Here is a 20,242-nt window from a genome sequence, read left to right as displayed (position 1 = left end):
GATCCATCTTCTTTGATAGCAGAATAAACAGCAAAGGAAAAACTTTCACCTAGTCACCATTTTCACCAGTAACATTCCCCTTCCCCTGATGGTTCTGCAGGTATTTAAAGCAGCATGGAAACAGGTAAATGAGCTCTCAACCTGGACCTTCCATCCTGCCCTTGTTCCCTGCAGACATCACCAGCAGGAGGCTCCAAAATGCCAATTTTAATTTAAAAAATTGACATTCAATAGAACATGATGTTCATACATGGAAGGGAACTCAGTTCACCATGGTTGGAGTTCACTGCTGTGCAGAGGCCAGAGAGCACAAGGCCTAAGCATCACTCAAGTTCCATTTTAGAGCCCTAATAGCAAAATTCACTCCCACACAGAAGCCCAGCACAAGGCCATTGCACCATTTAGGTGGGGTTTCAGTGGTGCATAAGTCTTGTGCCGTTCTATGGGCTTAAGTTGGACTTAAGAGAGGCATAGTTTGCACAAAGATAAATTTTACCCCATGAGAACTTTCAGAGCTATGCAATGAAACACATATGGGCAGCTTTAATTTCCACTGCCATTAATGCCATGCAGGGAGCCAGCATCGCTATTAGTTACCAGCTCATATTTCTAGATCCCATGCATGTCTGCTCTATGTGGAATGTGCAGTGAAAATATTCAGCCTGGCAACTGTGATTTACATCATCCCCTTGCCCCTGCGGTTCTTTTTCTCTGACTGGATAGCAATGTCCTCGTGCTGGATGCCTGCTGCTCTGTCCACCTGTTTAGAATTTACTTCCAAAATTCATCTCAACTGCACTGTTTTGCTCCTGGAGAGAAGTTTACAAATTCTTAATGGACTCTTAGATCCCTTCTGCACTGAGATTCTGCAGTGTCAATCCAATTTTATGATTTGTATTTCTGACCTTATGAAAAAATCCCCCAGCCCAGAGGAAATATGTTAATTCGATTCCCGAAATGCACATAAACATGCAAACCACACACATGTCATCACAATTAATGTTATAGCTCTTGTGTTTTCTAATAAGAACCAGGGGAAAATGTACTGTATCATGGATTAAAGTAAATCCCGAGTTCTGTTAACATTCTAAACACATATAGAATGAGTTCTCCTTTTCCCCACATGGAAAATTTCTGTAAAATTTAATAGAGAATAATAACCTCTCTATAAAATATTTAAACCATCCCATAGACTATAACAGAGAATAATACCCCTATTATAAAATTCTATTGGATGGTTTAAGCAAGCTATAGAAAGGAACTCATTCTTTACTAAACCCTATACAGGAATTTCTCTAGAACCTTAATGGTTTCATCACTGTTAAAGTGTATACTATATGGGACTGCACAGATATCCCCTCACACACACAGAAGTAAATATGTCCCTACTTTCTCCTTCCTTTCTCTAAACTAAATTATTACAGACTATTTTTAAAATTTACGGATTTCCGGAGTAAATGGACTCCTCAACTTGTAAGTATTACCATTTGTTGTTGTTGTTGAGTTTGTGTGTGTGTGTAAGCATGCACACATGTTCATATGTGTAGATGATGTGGTGAAAGTTGGTTAGCTTTGCATGTAATTTAATAGACTCTTACTGGAACATTTAGGATTTCTGGAGATAATTCTTCAGAACAGATGTATACTTTCCCCAAATGAAAAACACGCATCTGTTTTCTAGAAATCTAAACAACAACAGAGAAGCAATTGCACAAACAAGTTGAGGTTTGTTTTTCCACAGATGGTTCTTATTTTTATACAATTGAAAAATCCACAATGAAAGTATATAAATTAGGTAATAAAGCTCATTAATTTTATTAAGATTTAGTAGGTCTCCTGGATAAAATGTTTACACACACACACAAGTTGTTCCTGAAAAAAAACAACCTAACAGATCTCACCCTGTACTTTAAAATAGTGCCTTTTAGCTTACCTGGTTCCATTTAGTCACAGTTCCCTGATCTGTCTATCAGTGCATTTCTTCTGTTTCTATTACCTGTAGATCATTTTGTTTTGTTCCAATAATCTGAATTTATGGTATGCAGTCAGGAACGGCTATGATCCAGAACAAACCCTGGTGATTAGATCTTCCTGCTTCATACACAAAGCTGATAGGAAGACTATGCTTCTTTTTAATGTCATGTAATGAATAACATATTTTCTATACAACAACATTTTGTGCTGTCACAAAAGAGTCAATAGAATAGGGTTACCGAGAGTGTCAATAATATCCCATCTAGAACTACAAAATATCTTATTGTAATTAAGCATCAGGATTAATTCCTTAATCCTTGTATTTTCCGTTGTCCATTTGAGAGATGTATCAATAATTAAATTTCCCTTTGGTCACACTAATGAAAACAATATCATCTAGAACTCTAGTCATAGTCAGTATGTGTGGATAGCCGTGATAAGGCTGGGTAATTGCAGTATTAATAACTGGCATTTTATTGTGCCTGAAAGCAAAGTAACAATATAGAAACTCACAGAGCAACTTGAAACCACAGCCACACTTTATAATATATCTTCCCCTGATCACTTTTTCCTTTCTTTCTGATTTTTGCAAGCATAGGAACAATTGGGCTACAACCATACAGTTGTTCCCAGTTCATATTCTCCTCATGGGTTTCCCATAAGCAAGAAACTCCAGCAGCTTTAGTAGCTCGGTGATAAAGAGCAGCAAGTTTTAATAAACCCTGCTAAGCCTCTTCATTTACAGCACAGGCCACAGGGTAACTGTCTTATGTGGTAGCCAGTTTAGCATATCTCTGTACCTTTGCAGAGACGTGAAGCATTACTGTAATGTTTTGAGATTGCTGAATAATTGCAGAAGAATTGGATTTCTCCTTTCGGATAGCAAAAAATCTAGAGCCCAGATCCTCAGCTGATGTCAATTGACTTAGTGGTGCTACCCTGATTGATACTAGCTGAGGGTCTGGTCCCTAGATGTCTAAAACAGTATGGGTTACATAAAGTCTCCTTGCTAAGGATATGCAGCAATGAGGGACAGAGATACCTGCTAACATATAGCTAACCCTTGCAGAGTAAGTCCTGCTGTTCTTCCTAACACCACCTCTGAAGGCACTGCCATCATGCCATCACAGCTGGGGCAATTGGGAAAAAGTACTCTCCAATGGAAATATTGCCCCTTTATGGCAAGACCACCCCTTTGGGCCAATCAAATCACAAGTGCCATGATTTGGTCAACTAACATCCTGGGCTAAGCAGTTATGGATCCCAATTAACAGATAGTTTTCAGAGTAGCAGCCGTGTTAGTCTATATTCGCAAAAAGAAAAGGAGTACTTGTGGCACCTTAGAGACTAACCATCTCTATGCATCCGATACATCCGATGCATCCGATGAAGTGAGCTGTAGCTCATGAAAGCTTATGCTCAAATAAATTGGTTAGTCTCTAAGGTGCCACAAGTCCTCCTTTTCAATTAACAGATAGTAGACATGGAAGGATTATACCCCTCATCATCTGCTGTGTAAGAACACAAACAAAACTTTAATCTAATGTAATTTTCATGTGTGTTGTATGTGTGGGGGAGGAGGGGTATATAATTCTTAGTGAAAGCATTCTTCAGCCAGACAGAATTACTAGCTAACTGAGTGTAAGCAACCTAAACGAATATGGGACACCATTCTGATTCCCATTAAAATCAATGGGAATTTTGACACATTCATTGGCATATAGTCCCAACATGGTCTGGGGACTGGAACCATCTCATACTTTGTCCTCTGCCCCTTTCATATGGCTCTGGGCCTTAAACACAATGATATTCACATTCAATAAACCATCACAAAGATATGTTAAAAGACAAAAGACCAGATTGCCAGCAGGCGTAAATTGACATAGTTCCACTGAGCTCAGTGGAGCGTCACCATTTTACACCTCCTGAGGATTTGGCCTAATCATGTCTCTGACAAGCATATTTGCATTACAATCATGTGTGCTTGTCAAAACATAATTGATCTGTACATTCATCACATGAATACTAATCTGTTAGGAGATCTCCACTTAAATGAATGATTTTAAGTTCTGTAAAACTATGAAGATATTTTGAGATTTTAGCGCTCATCTTCCTTGGGTTCACTTCCTCTCCTCTTCCACAATCATCTCCAGTTCCTTGACCCTTCCTCTCAGACCCCACCCTTCCTCATGGGACCATTGTCTTTAGAACGTGAGTTTCTTTCAGATGCCCCTCAACGCGGTTGCCTTTCTGGGGACCCTCAGGCCCCCTTTAGGCCTGTCTGTGCTGCTGAGCGGTGATTTCAGCGGGGGTAGCCAGACGTTTGCTAGCTTTACTGGCAATAGTACACCTAGAAATAGCCATGGGGGCAGGGCGGCGCGCGCTTCGACATGGGCCAGCAACGCGAATACGTACACAGGGTCTCCAGTACACTTACACAGCCCACACTGAAGCCTATGCGACCGCCTCTATTATTCGGAGCCATGTTAGCCCAGGTAAAGCTAGCATGAGTATGTTTACCCAAAATACAGTCCCACCTGAGCCCGGGGTGGGCAAACTTTTTAGCCCGAGGGCCACATCGGGGTGTGAAACTGTATGGAGGGCTGGGTAGGGAAGGCTGTGCACATGTCCCCAAACAGCCTGGCCCCCTCCCCCTGACTGCCCCCCTCAGAACCTCCCACCCATGCAACCCCCCTCCCCCCACTCCTTGTCCCCTGACCACCCCCTCCCAGGACCCCCACCCCCTATGCAACCCCTCCCGCCCGTTTCCCATCCCCTACCCCCCCAAACTCTGTCCCATCCAACTGCCCCCTGCTCCCTGTCCCCTGACTGCCCCCAGGGACCCCCGGCCCTTATCCAACCCCCCTCCCCCAGCCCCTTACCATGCCGCTAAGAGCAGCATGTCTGGGAGCTGCATCGCCTGGCCAGAGCCAGACACGCTGCCACTCTGCCCTGCAGGAGCACGCAGCTCCACCACCCTGAGTGCTGCCCGCCTGGCGGAGAGGAAGGGGGGACAGCGGGGGAGTGGCCGAGGCTAGCCTCCCCGGCGGGGAACCCAGGGACCGGGCAGGATGGTCCCACGGGCTGGATGTGACCCACAGGCCATAATTTGCCCACCTTTGCCTTAGACTCTGGTGTAGACATGCCCATAGGCTCCTGCCTCTTTGTTAGTGTTTCCTCCATAATCCCAGTCAAACCTGGAAATTGCCACTGCCATTCTAGGTTGTGATCAGGGTTGAATCCAAGATCTCAGAGAGCAGTTCAGGTCTAAACACAGATTGGAACATGAATCTGAGACGTTCAAATAATTGGTGTTGCACAGTACTTTATGGGCCTAGTTGTGCCCTCATAGAAGTCTGGAGAAGTATCGTCACTGATTCAAGTGGAAGCAAGTTTTGGTCCCTTAAGTTAAACATTTAAGGCAGGTTAAATTGAATTTAAACTGCTTGATAGCATCCCTTTATATATGTGTCTATGGTGTCTTGACAAATCCTTCATAAATTTTGTTTTAGTTTTTTGAGCTGTCTTTCTAGCACTACTTTTACTGTGCTTTACTCTGATTTAATGTTGCCTGTGTTCTTTGTTTCGTTAAAAAAACAGCCTCCTAAATATAGGTTTCCTAACAGATGTTGTTATACACCGAGGGATGGTTTAAGGGAACCTTTAAAAGAATTCTTTCCTTTTACGAACTTTGTATTTTTCATGTAAAAAGATGAAAAACATGTTGCAACTTCAACAAATAGTTTCCGTATGTTAAATAGAAAATCATAAATGCCAACTTGTTTGCTTTTGATGCTTCTGAAGTGTTACTACTCTTCTGAAGGAAAATGGAGAGACATTGGAAGACTTTGTTGAAGTGACACCCAGTAATTTAAAAGTGAAGCATTTTAATTTTAGAAGATATGACAGCTCTCTCTCTCTCTCTCTCTCTCTCACTTCCAGACTGGTGGACAAACAAAAAGCTTTGATGAGACACGTTAAAATGTATTGATTACTCTGCAACTGCTTCAAAAAAAATAGCAATATCGACATACAGTGTGTATATTACTGTTCATTAGAACATTATATTTCAGATACTTTCTGAATACACTGTAGAAATAAGATTACACATTATGACTAATGTACACTTTGAAGGACTGTTTTGGTGGAGTGTTGAAACAGTTACTTAGTGAGTTAACTGAAAATGTTATTAAATTCCACTGATAATCTCTGTTCTGACCTAATTGTTTCCAGTTTTTTCATCTGTAATGTCATAAGAATGCATGGAGGATCATAACAGACATGTAACGCTAGCACCAAGACTTGACACTTGCTTAGTTTAGCTGGGAGGTTTACACCATACTCAGTAGTATTTACAACCGTAAGCAACTCTTCCTGCCCCTTCCCTCCCCACCCCCAAATACACACAAGATATGAAGTCAGTCAAGCTGCAGTGCAGTGATGATGCTGACATGGGATCTACGTTTGAAATGCCTTTGCTAAACCACACACACACACACGCAAAGGTGGATGGTGTTTCTTTTTTTAAAGTAAAGCTTCCATAGAACATCATTGAAGTTGGATAAAATGCTTCATTATCTCAGCATCTCTTTCCTTCAGACATGTGGAATCTTTCCTCCTCCCTCTAAGAATGACAAAATAACATGAAAACATAAGCTGTTTTGCTTGTGTTTTCTACCTAGGAGGTCTGGCTCGCAGCCACTGGATTTTTTCTCCCCTTTTTCATTAGGAGTGTTACAATATGCCATTTTCCTTTTGTTGCCTAGCTGCAGCAGTCTTTTCAAGAGCGTCCCTGGGTCTGATTCTGATCTCACTTATATCAGCCTAGTGCTATAAATTAGTAGTAGTGGAGTTACTTCTGATTTACACTGATTTAAGTGAGAGCAAAATCAGGTTCTCTCCTGTCCCTCTCCCCAGTAAAACACTTGGCAAATACAAATTTTTAAACTCCTACCAACTATCCTGGGAGCTAATGCTGATCAAATTCTCCAAATTAAAATGTAACAGTGGGGACTAGTCTAACATGTCATTGCAAAGTCATTTGCTGGAAAGTGAGGGGAAGAGAGAAGAAAGGTTAAACAGTGGGTGAAATCCTGACCCCGAGCAATGGGAGTTTTGCCACTGACTTTAATAGGGACAGGATTTCTCCCAGTGTGCAGGAACAGGAGCAATGAATGAGAGCAGTGGATTAATCCTTCAACTGAAGCTCAAACTCTGAATAACTGAGGGTTGCAAAGGGGTCCCTGATGGGGTTTGGGGATGTGGACACAATAATTTGCTCACAGCGTCACAGCACTGGTAGGGCCAATGTGTGGCCGTTAGTTCAGACCCAGGAAACCCTGTTCAACTCTTCTCTGCAAGGGGTTTTCTTTAACATACTCTTAGAACCAATCTTACACTCCAATTCTCTCTCCAGTTCTCTTCTGCATTGTTGCAGAGACAGCCACCATGGAGCAGGGTTCTGGTAGGGAGGGGTTCATGGCCTCTTTATAGCATGCTGTCCAGTGGAATCATAATCAAAACTTGTAAGGAACATGTAAGTCCTTCTGTGCTCACAGAGGGAAAGAATGGGACTTCATTCTATATTGTCTCTGTATATGGCAACTATTGCACATATTGGGCCACATTCTGATATCATCACTTGCATGGCAGAGCACCTTACTGCACAAGTGGTTCCATGGACTTTTGTAGGGCTACTTACATGAACAGACGCTCACCAATATAAGAAAGTGTGAAGTCCATTGTGTTTTACAGACGTCTGACAAAGCTATACAAATCCAAATGATTGGGTTATGATGACAGCAGTTATAGGTCAAATCCAATCCAGTGCTAAGTACTGACTATGTAAAATCCTTTGACTAAAATGCTCTGTCCATGCTAAGTGTTGGCAATTATAAAATGACAAACAAACATCAAGGAATCAGCTGTGAGCCCTCATTCACATCCTATGCGAGGGAATAAGTGTGCATAAGGAACCTCCTTGCACTCCTCCCCAGGCTACCTATGTCACTGGAGCCTACAGGGTAGGAACAGCAGTCACTGGGGGATTTCGTCTCTCCCCTGTTACAGGAGGGTAGGTGTGAATGGGTGGAGAGGAGTGAGTACTTTGTACTAGCAAAAGAGCTTTACTTCCCCCCAGAGCAGGGGAAAGCACAAGGTTGTGACTCTACACCATGCTCTTTACTCAGACAGGGTGGTAAGGTTACATTCCTGTTCAAAGAAGTTAAATTGGACAGTACATAGATTTTAAAATAGAGGCACATTAATAAACACTGCACACTTCAGAGAAAATTGGCCAGATGCTGCTCAGTTACACAAGAGCACCAAAGTGAATGGGAGTAGCCCCCCTGTAGCTGAGAGCCAAATGCAGCTCAATGTGCGCAAGAAGTTATCATTTCTTTTTTCAGGAACACAATATCAGCTTGATAATATTCACTGTTTTGTTGTGAGTTGTCAGTGCACCTCCCCAAACAAATTGTCCCTCTGTGGTTTTATAATCATGGGAATATTTTTTTAACAGTCATATCAGAATGGTTGTATTCTGGCTCCAAACATCTCTGGAAAATGGCCTATTGAATCACATCGGAAATTAGGGCAGAGTTGACTTCCTGGTAGACTCCAAAGAATTAAATGTCTCTCCTTGGAATGTACAGTCTGTTCTAGCTGGTTATTTATACAATACATTACTACTTGCCAGCCAGTAATAAATAAGGCAATCTCGGGGACCCCACCCATACAGCAGTATCTACTATAGGAAAAAGAGGGTAAGGAAATCAGCAGTCTTTCTATTGTTCCAGAAAATTTTATGCAAGATTCCCCCCCCACCCCAACCACCATGATCAGGGTCTCTACAATGTCTCTTTATCTTACTATGCATCTCTTATTAGCTGAAACACCAAAGCTAATAGTATCCCTGATAATGTCATGGCAAACCTGGTGGCTGACCTTTGTGACTTTGTCCTCACCCACAACTATTTCACATTTGGGGATAATATATAGCTTCCAGTCAGCGGCACTGCTATGGGTACCCGCATGGCCCTTCAGTATGCCAACATTTTTATGGCTGACTTAGAACAACGCTTCCTTAGCTCTCATCCCCTAACACCCCTACTCTACTTGCACTATATTGATGACAACTTCATCATCTGGAACGATGGAAAAGAAGCCCTTGAGGAATTCCACCATGATTTCAACAAATTCCATCCCACCATCAACCTCAGCCTAGACCAATCTACACAAATGATCCATTTCCTGGACACTACTGTGTTAATAAGTGATTGTCACATAATCCCATTTTCCTATACAGGAAACCTACTGACTGCTATACTTACCTACACACCTCCAGCTTCCATCCAGGACACACCACATGATCCATTGTCTACAGCCAAGCTCTAAGATAAACTGAATTTTCTCCAATCCCTCAGACAGAGACAAACACCTGTAAGAATGCTTGATAGAGATCTTATAACTACAATACCCACCTGCTGAAGTGAAAAAACAAATTGACAGAGCCAGAAGAGTACCCAGAAGTCACCTACTACAGGACAGGCCCAACAAAGAAAATAACAGAATGCCACTAGCCATCACCTTCAGCCCCCAACTAAAACCTCTCCAGCACATCATCAAAGATCTACAATGTATCCTGAAAAACGATCCCTCACTCTCACAGATGTTGGGAGACAGACCAATCCTTGCTTACAGACAGCCCCCCAAGCAAATACTGAAGCAAATACTCTCCAGCAACCACACACCACACAACAAAAACACTAACCCAGGAATGTATCCTTGCAACAAAGCCCAATGCCAACTCTGTCCACATATTTATGCACGTGACACCATCATAGGACCTAATCACATTAATCACACCATCAGGGGCTCGTTCATTGCACATCTACCAATGTGATATATGGCATCATGTGCCAGCAATGCCCCCCTGCCATGTACATTGCCCAAACCAGACAGTCTCTACGCAAAAGAATAAATGGACACAAATCAGGAATCATAACATTCAAAAACAGGTAGGAGAACACTTCTACTTCTCTGGCCACTCAGTAACAAATTTAAAAGGTGGCAATATTGCAACAGAAAAGCTTCAAAAACAGACTCCAACGAGAAATTGCTGAGCTTGAATTAATATACAAACTAGATACCATTAACTTGGGTTTGAATAGAGACTGGGAGTAGCTGGGTCATTACACATATTGAATCTATTTCCCCATGTTAAGTATCCTCACACCTTCTTGTCAACTGCCTAAATGGGCCATCTTGATTATCACTACAAAAGTTTTTTTCTCCTGCTGATAATAACTCATCTTAATTAATTAGCCTCTTACTCCACCTTTTCATGTTCTCTGTATGCACGTATACATGTGCCCACTTCATTGGATATATATAAGATATATATATCTTCTTACTATATGTTCCATTCTATGCATCCAATGAAGTGGGCTGTAGCCCATGAAAGCTTATGCTCTAATAAATTTGTTAGTCTCTAAGGTGCCACAAGTACTCCTGTTCTTTTTGCGGATACAGACTAACACGGCTGCTACTCTGAAACCAAAGCTACTGCTGTCATTACCTGGGCAGTAAAACTGGAAAGTGTCTGTCACATACATTCAAACATTTTCTTACTTCTGTGCAGTGTTTTCTGGCCATGCAAGACAAAACAACCACCTTCTCTTTGTTATCATATGAGAAAACAACCACCCCTTTTCTATAAGGCACTGACAAATGGCTCAGCAGAATTTAGAGACTGCCAGACATTGACAGCCCTCACCTCCTGTAGTTTACCAAAGGGGCTAAGAGGGTTTTCTTTCTTAAAATAGCCACATTTTTATCTTCTTGCAGGTCAAAATGTTCCACTTTCACATTGATTTCAGTGGACAATTCAACCATACCAAGCTCAGGAACATCAAGGAATTCAGAAGGGACTCTTGAGATTTTTCTATTTGAGGTTAAGAGGTAAGAATTGGGAGAATCCTTACAAATAGTCTCCAGCCAGACTAAGAAATTCATGGAAACATTTTAAATTGTTGAACACATTGCAATAGATACATTTTATACTTTCAAATGTTCTAATCCCCATGTAGCAAACTGGATTGCATCAATCATGTTACTTTGCAAAATATGACACTGTGGCCCAGGGCTCATACTTCCGAGAACACAGTAAGCAGCAAAGAGATGCAACCCAAATGGATTTTCAAATACCTATTAGTCAGACTTTAGTCACTATTTCTTTGTGCTGTGCAGCCACCCCAAATTACACAAATGCAAATAAATCTCTTTACCTGCTGAACTGTTGTGAACTACTGAATTTTGCTGAAAGAATAGTGTGCAATTAAGAATTTAGATCCTATGGAGATGGAAGCAATAGAAAACAGATTAGAAAATGAGATTTTATGTTTTTTTAAAGAATGCTGGCATTTAACATTGTGCACAATTTCATCACAAATTAGTCACTGTAATTTTGCAGAATTTACTGTCATTCAGAAATGTAAAAGAATTCCAGTATCTTGAGGGAGTCTTCCCTGAGATTAGAGGGAAGAGAAAAGAAATTAGAGAGCCCCTTTTTCTCTGGAATCCTCAATAAGCATTCCATTTCTTTGTTTCCCTACAGGCTTACTGGACAATGCCATGTCTGGGTCCCTCATCAGTCTTCTCTACTCTTCCTCAGAAATCTCTCCTTTTAGACATCCCTGCATTTGAAAATTCTCAGGGGTCCAATGCATCTGGCAGTAAATCAGCAAAGGCCCTTGACTACTGTTGCATTAAGCAAGTTCTGGGTCTTAGTGCATAATACACTCTAGGGAATATTTCCACTACAGAATGCACCAGATTTCAACTGTCTATATAAGGCTTAATTTATGATCTCTACAAATACATCTAAAATGAAAGAACAGTCCACTTGTGCCTGCTTTGTTTTAGAGATAGGGGAAGATTATCAAGAGCACAAAGAGGAGCTTGGCATCCCCCATTGAAAGTCACTGGAAGTTGGACTCCTATTTATGCCTTGGAAAATCTCCTCTGTAATCTGATGAAGTCTACACTAAAGAACAGACATGAAATTCAAACATGAGAGCCATCGCAAAAAGTGTTACTTGATACGTGGTGACAGCACAAAGGGTTTGAAAGCAGCAGCAGTCTGGAGGCCCACCAGATGCTAGTACATCTGCTTGACCGTGTAGAGATCTTCAAGGTTCTTGAAGAAGTCTGACTCGGAGTTTGTGCAGGAGGAAAGAGTCAAAGGAGTTTGGGAGAGCATTTCATAGAGGCAGGGGGTGGAGGCATCAGTTAGGATTCATAGACAAGAATGGAGGACAAATCATCTTTTGAGGAACAGGATTACCTATTGTGCAGCTTACTGGTGATTCAGGGAGAAGGGGGAAGAGGCTAGGGCTGTTGGAGCCTGAGAGATGCAGTATTGGCTGAGATCAGGAAAATGGATGGAGAACGCCTTGTGTAATCTTTAAATATTGGCATTTGTGGCTAAGAGAGGCAAAAGGCCCCAGAGAGAGCAGTATGTGTGTGGCATTGGTCAGTTTTTACAAGGGATGCAGGTCCATTTTTACATTATTTCATCCAAATGGGTTCACAACTTTTAAATCAAAATAACTGTTCAGTAAGCTATTCACGGGGCACAGGAGCAGATTAGGAAAATCTCTCGTTTGTATTTTTCAGATCTTCATTCTTTCTACATGAAAAACAGAATGTGAGTCTACAGCTTGCAACAGTGCATCCATATGTACTTCTCCCAAATACCATAAACAAAAACAGGCTAAATCACGTTAATTCAAATTGCACAGAAAAAAAATAGTACCTGCCTAAGAAGCGAATTCATGAAAGTGTGAAGGTCTGATACCATGATGTGCACTTTCAGCAAACAGGAAATTTTAGAGCAGCACTAACATTACGAAACAGTGACAATGACCTTGACAATTAAAACCATTAATGTGCAGCCGGGGCTTTGCACTGTTACACCACGCAATACAATGAATTGATTTTGTTATAATGACCCCAAAACTGTACTGTAGACACTACTTGCTGGGCAGGAACAGAATTCTAATACTACACTGTGGTATTGTTATTACTACAATGGTGGTGCATAAGGGCCTCAGGAATAAGGGTCTTGTTGTACCAGACTCATGAGCACATCATTGACCTACTATGAATTACTGTCTCTCTCTCTCAGTTGTACATCTCCGGTGTGTGATATACTGGCAAGTGACCTTCCAATGGGTCCAGGCAAAGCTGTACACAGTCAATATGGAGGAGTAAGCAGTTTAGCATTTATTTACCTTACTCCTCTCGCTGAACCAATGAATTGTGCACCTTAGTGGAGGGAGCATGGCATGACGGGTAGGACGTTGTGGCCATGCCCTTTTTCCATTCATTTTTCTTTTGGAGACACGGCCTGTTTCTAATAGTGCCCCTTCTATGTGCAGCTGCAGTGCACAGCAACACAGTCCAGTGTGTGTGTGTGACAGAGAAAGATCTAGGGGCAGCCTGTTTTGTTTGCAGTTCAAGTGCCCTTGAGGTTGGAGTCTCTGCTTTTTTCTCACTTCCCTACTGCTGCACCGTGCACATCCGACAGCACAGTCAGGTCCAATGTATTCAGCACTGCAGTATTTAATTCAATTTGCCAAGAAAGATTAGTTCCTAACAGCTGAAGTCCAGGCAGATTGCATTTCAAGCTACTTCACATTGTTTTTTTATTTTTAATTATTCAGGTTAGAATTGAAATGTAGTGGTTACATTATGCTAATATCAAACTCATTAGTGTTAGGCTGAAAAAAATGTGGGAGACAGCCTGCCAAATGCTAAGCCTTTGCATTCACATTCATTCCAGTAAAGTTCATTGAAGTGGGAATTCATCTCTATCCTCTGGATCAGAATTAAACTCTTGGCTTACTTAAAGAGCAATATAAAGAATCCTGGCTCAGAAGATGCTCCTAGAAAATACTACTGAACATTGCTTCCTTCTGTTACTCTTTTGGCTCATGTGCCATCATGCCCAGAGAGCCCGATTCAAAGCTCCCCCAACGGGAACATTTCTAATGACTCCAGTGGTCTCTGGATTAGACCCAGAGGGGGAATCAGTGTCAAACTGCGAGAGCTTTAAGGGAGCTGTGTGACAGACAGAGAGCCTGCTAGCCAGGTACGTAGCATTATACAGTTAAAACATACTAAGAATCGTTCCAGTACCCTTAAACATAAAGAGGTCTGAGAATACCACAGGACATTTTGCTCCTCGTGCCAGTACCGGCCACCATAGTGGACTCTGCCATATTTCCCTCATCCTGCACATGGACTGAAATGTACAGATGGGGCCCATCTCTTACAGAATGGTCTAGTGCATTGATTTGTATCTCATGAAAATGAGGCCTCTGTTTGCTACAGGACATACTGGTTGCTCAGCCTGGAGCCACCTCAGCTTCAGAGAGGGATGTTGCAGCAAAGGAATCTGCAGCCCATTGGCATTGGCAATAACCTGAGCTGTAGACATAGGTGCTGGGGATGCAGCAGCACCCCCTGGCTTGAAGTGGTTTCTATCATATCCAGAGTTTACAGTTCTGTTCAATGGCTATCAGCTACCCCACTATACAAATTGTTCCAGCCCCCTGGCAGTAAATCCTGCTCCCTGCTTCCCACAAAACAGAGCTGTTAATTGGTCTGGGCTCTCCCATCAAAATTAGGTAACTAAATCCATGGATTTCATGGCACTAAAAGGGGAACTCTGGGGGGAAGTAGAAGGAACCACCCCTGAAAGAGAATCACCATTACAAATGTTTAGCCCTATGATAGGTTTTCAAAGGTATCTTTATATGAAAAGCACTTGTCTTGCTAGAGATAAGATCTGAGATTTATAGGATTCCAAATTCAGGGACTTGTGGCGGCTAACCCAAAAGGGCTAAGTAATTCCTTAAGATGATAAATAAATCCCGAACGTGATGGCATTTTTCGCCTATTGGGCAATAGTTTTGAACTCTAACCTCAATTCCAGTAAATTCATTATATTATTCTATATTTTAACCATATATTATTCCACTTACAAAATGTTTTATATAAAAAGTATGAGGTGGAGGAAAAATCCCCCCATATTTTTGTATGCATATGTAACATATTGTCCATTTTACTTAACATTTAACATCCCTCCCCCCCTTAGTATTTGTTCTATTTAATTGCATTTTAAATGAATACAGAGGAACTACCCTCAAGACATTAGCATGCTTCTGCCAGGGCTTTGCCGACTCTGCTGGCTCATGTTGAGCAGTTGCTGTATCTCAGGAATAATCTGATCTTCACAGGATAGGGGCAGGGAATCTAAGAAACAATTTTTTTTCCTGATCAGAATCCAGTATCAGAAGCTTTAAAGCTTTGCTCTGACATGGAGAGAAAGAAGCTTTTTGTGTAATCACTAGTTCCTCCTTGAGCCAAAACAACTTCAGAAATACTGAAGGCAGAATTAGACAGGGCTGGTAGGCTAAAAGTGGTTGTAGTCTCTAAGCTACAGTAGTAAAGAGTGCACTGGCATTCATTCAACTCAAATAAACCTTGGGGAAAAAAATAAAATGGAGAAGGAGCGTAATTCTGAATTGATTTTCAGAGGGGCTGAGTATCTGCAGCTTCGCTTGTCTTCATTGGGAGATATGAGGGCTCAGTACCACAGGAATCCAACCAAATTTGTCCCCTAATATTTTCTCAGCCTGTTTGTGGGTGAATGGAGTATATATGGGGATGGTTGGGTAGCAACATTATTTTTATCAGGTGGTCACAAAGAGAATGTTGTATGTTTTGCCCCCCTCCCATTTGAATATCTGTACAGTGATCTCCATTAAATTCTTTGCACTTGAAAAGAACTTTGCATTGCTCCATTGTTTCAGGAAATAACTCAGTAATGTTAATTAGTGGCCCAAGCAAAATTGTAGAGTTTTTAAATGGTGTCTGATATAAACCCCCAATTATTAGCAGTGATTAGAGGCCTGTAGGAAGAAAAAAAATCATCTCCCTATTGTTAGCAAATAGGTCTTTAAATACTGAAACTGGATTTACTGGCTATATGTGTTCCTGTATCTGTAAAAAACCAGAGCAAATTTTCTACTGTAAGAAAGTGGTGGGCTAAACACCTGGAGGCTTCTAATAATTGATGGTGAGAAACCAGGTACTTTTGAAGTTAGTTTTCTACATGACACGTATCTACTTCTGTTTCTCAAAAACAAAACACACCAGCTCCTTTAATGAAGAATAAGAGAAGCATTGAGGAAGCTTTCAGGTGGTTTCTTATCCTTGGAGTGATATTACCAGTCCTGCTGAGAATTAATGTGACTTACAGAACTTTAAGATGATGGGTTTGATTATTCAAAACCCCCAATATATATGGTTGTTTAAAATATTATTAATGAGTGCTCTATTTTAACAAGATCTGAAAAGGGATTATAGCTCCTGAGATAGACATCCTGTTTTTTTCTGCCAGTAAGAGTGAGTCATGACAGAGATTTGAAGAAATAATTCAGAAACAATTCCATCCCACGGCTCATGAGTAGGCAATGTACCCCAGAGACTAGGGTGATGAGTGTGGTGTATGAGACTTTATAGAAATAGAACATCAAAGCAAAGACTTTTACCACTTACATTAAAAATATAAGTCCAGTAGCTAATAACAATAGTAGGATCTGGTGGTTTGGAGGGGAGTGGATCATGACTAGAGCTGGTCAAAAATCAAAATTTCTGTCCAGTGACACACTTTTGAAATTTTCTTTTCCATCCTGAATCAGAACAAAAAGCTGAAATATTGATTTTTTTCCTCACAGAATGGAACCTTTAGAAAAAAACAATTTAAGTGCTACCTTTGGTATTGAAACAAAATGTTTTGAAATACCTGAACTGAAATGTTCTTATTCCGTTAATAGAATTGAATAATAACATTTGGTTTTGGATCAGTTAAACATCAATCCATGTCCCCTAACTGACATGGCACTTCATGCTTCCATTCTTCTGTACGGGTCAGACTCCATGTTGACTACATCTCCCATGATGCACTACATCGGTTCAACCAGCAGCTGGCCACGGTGCTTTATGGGAGATATAGTCCAGCTGGGCACTTGCCCTGTGGAGCAGATGTGGGAAAGGCACTTGAACTTCAGCTCACATGGTACACTGTGGCAGCTGAAGCAGAAAGGTTAATGTCGAACTGACTCAAAACAAAATGCTTGGATTCAGTTCAACAAGGCAAAATATCTTGATTGAGATCAAATTTGTCCCCAAATGGAATATTTTATATTAATTTTTCTAACAGAACATCAAAAAAATTCAGTAAAATCCAAATTTTCCTGCAGAAAATTTTGATTCTGCAGGCACTACATTTTCCATCTAATATAACTTCAACAGAAAATTCTTGACCAGCTTTAATCATGACACACTTAGCCAGTGTGATACGATTTCTGTTTTTTCTCCTTTGTTTTGGACACTTGTGACATTACTCTGACATGGAAACTGAAGTCTGCAGCCCACATTTCTGAGCATACTACAGAAGCAAGTTTGTTAAAATACTAACTGTACTAATTCTGTTTGTAAATGCCAGACAGAGTTTTTAATCTTTCATTTGAATTCCCCAGCCATATTTTTTAAGCTGCAACCAAACCTTTGCAGCTCATTTCAAGGTTATAAATAAGGCTTTTGGATTCTATGACATTGCCTGGCACTGTAAGTTAATTTTGCTCTTGGAGTTTCCACATGGTACTTACAGAAACTACTGTATCTCTAACCCGAAGACAGACTTCCTCTTGTTCACCGTGGGAGAAATCTCTCAATTCTTTAACAGTCAATGATCTGCATTAGCATCCAAAAGAATGAGTTCTGGTTTATGGCACATATTAACTTACTAGGACACATTCTCTTTAATAATTTACTTCCCATTTCACAATGAGATATATTTTCAAATAGGATTTTGACCTTGGTTTGGGCAGTGACATGATCAGTCAGGATATGTGTATCTACCTCCAGTAATCACAATACCTTGCATAATTATTTTTTCTCTGTATATTGTTCAAGGAGTCCCTGTAACACCTCCCAATGCAGCGTTTAATAAACTAGCAAATGGAAATTTCACCCTGATTAGTCACATGTGCACCGGACAGCTTTTGTGCAATGATTAGCATCATTCTTATAGAGAATATAAGCATATAAATCTTAACATGAAAACTGGATATGCTGAGCATTTCTTATGAAAATCTGCCATCTCACAATGACAATAACCATCCGTTGAGCGTGATGACCCCTAAACCAAAATCTCAGTTCACCCTGATGCATCAGTTAATCTGTTTAATATTGTTTCCAGGTCTGACAGCATTGCTTCTCTTTCTGAGTCAGCATCAGCAAACACAAGGCAGCCAAACAAAATATTTGCTGAATGCAGGACAAACTGGTAAGAAAGAAATTGTATTTTGCAGCCCCACACAGGCATTGTAAATACAGGAGAAAGATATTAAATTATTGCTATCAGTGCTTCTCCCTTTGCTCTAAGGGTTTCATTTCTTTCACTAATCTCAGGGTCCAGTTTCTTTCTCTTCCAGGCTCTTTCTTCTTTCAGCATCCAGGGACCTATAACGCTCATTTTTATTTGCTTCCAGAGATGCTTCTCTGCTCTGAAGCTTCTAGGTCTCTGTCTGTTCCTAAATCCTTCTCCCCCTTTTTGCACCAAAATCATTCCTCTTTGTTTTCCTTCACACACTTCCCCTCCTCCTTTCTCTCACTTGCTTTTTCCTCCTCTCTTTCTGACAGCTGCAACACCACAGGGCCTCTGAAAGCAAAACATTTGAAAAGGAAACAGCTGGAAGAGAAACCAGAGTAGATAAGTCTGATGAGCCAGAGCAGAGTTTGGAAGATTGTCTGCAGGGACTGTAAATCTATCAGCTGCGTCTACATTATGAGCCACAAATAACGTCAAAAAAAACATCCAGGTCAAGTGTTTCATTGGCAATGCTTACATTCTATGAATGGTCTGAGACATATCTGCCCCAGTGGTTACAGTTCAGCTCTGCAAATAGACTGTGCTTTACCGGGGAAAATAGAGACAAGGTCCCTGCACCAAGGGGCTTTTATGCTGAAGCTAGGCCAAAGAGATAGTAAAATGAGCACTGACACAGGCCCAAAGGTGCTCTGTGAGCATGAGTGGGGGCTTTATGTGGGCATGCTTGAATGGGATAATGGTCCTAGGAGGCACGGGGAGGACATGGTCAGCATTAGTTTGGTGACATTCGTAGGGGGCAGAGTTTCCCACAGAGAGTGAGAGGGAAAAGCTAGTAGGATTGTAGATTTGTTGTTGGTTTTTGCTAAGCATAATATCCTATTAAACATATTCATGTCTCCTTATCTGTATCTAAAATAGCAGTTCCCCTCCCCCAGTACATGTGATAGACTAGCACAGAGACAGTAAGGAGAGGAGAGGAACAGACTTTGGCCACAGGCTGGTGTGAAAATGAAGAAATCAGAGTCAGTATTACTTTAACTCTCCTCTTCTGGGTTCATTTGCACTGAGTGTGTGAGGTAAACTGATGGAGCTACTTGCCTCCCTAATCATTTGGGGAGCCCCAGCAATACAGCTAACACCCAGAACAGCCAACTCAATAGGAGCATTGCCAGGGCTTCAAATTCAGCTCCAACGGATCTCATTCTAACATACTTAAATGGAAATACTGCCGTAACGGGAAGAGTCACCAGAATCAGACTGCTGGTGACTTGTTGAACGAGAGATTCATTAGTGTTGAGTCCCTGCGTGCTCTCTCCCAAAAACATCGTTTGCCTTACATCTATTATTCTTCCATCTGAACTGTCAAAAAAGAATGAAGCTGTTAAGATGGCCCCAAATTCATTTGATGGCTTTCCATAGGGTAAAAACTGTCTCGTCTTGTGTGTTTGTAAAGTGCCTAGTAAAAGAGAGGGCCCAAACCACATCTAGGGAATTTGTCAGTGATAAAAGTGATAAATATGGAATTTGATTCCCTGCTACGCCTGAGCTCTACATCGCTGTAGCGGAGAGATAGAACCACTCACAGCTCTCTGATTCTCTGCACAAGTTAAAGCTCCAGGCTGGCAGCTTTAACATACCACTGACATGAGTTCCCTTACCCCGTGGAGACTCTGCAGAAAGACCCTTGCTGTGCCATGCACAATCTCCTGCCATGTCTCTTCCTGCCCACAACATAGCCCCTCCCTTCTTTCACTAGAGGGAGAAAAGCACAGGAGGCCGCAGAGCCTTTGCCATCATTATCCT

General features: G+C 41.3%; 1 protein-coding gene across 2 annotated transcripts in view; it reads right to left on the bottom strand.

The window, feature by feature from the left end:
• Window positions 1-17,794, bottom strand: part of ADGRL4 (adhesion G protein-coupled receptor L4) — a 189,161-nt gene extending 171,367 nt beyond the window's left edge. For both annotated transcript variants that reach the window (XM_084636592.1, XM_084636588.1), the window contains exon 1: window positions 17,715-17,794. The gene's annotated coding sequence lies outside the window, so the exon portion shown is untranslated. The remainder of the gene's footprint in view (window positions 1-17,714) is intronic.
• Between the last annotated feature and the right edge of the window lie 2,448 nt (window positions 17,795-20,242).

This window comes from Lepidochelys olivacea (genome assembly GCF_965140295.1).
Source record: "Lepidochelys olivacea isolate rLepOli2 genome assembly, chromosome: 8".
Lineage (NCBI taxonomy): Eukaryota > Metazoa > Chordata > Testudines > Cheloniidae > Lepidochelys > Lepidochelys olivacea.
Note: the sequence above shows the minus strand (reverse complement) of the source record. Positions and strands in the feature narration are given on the sequence as shown.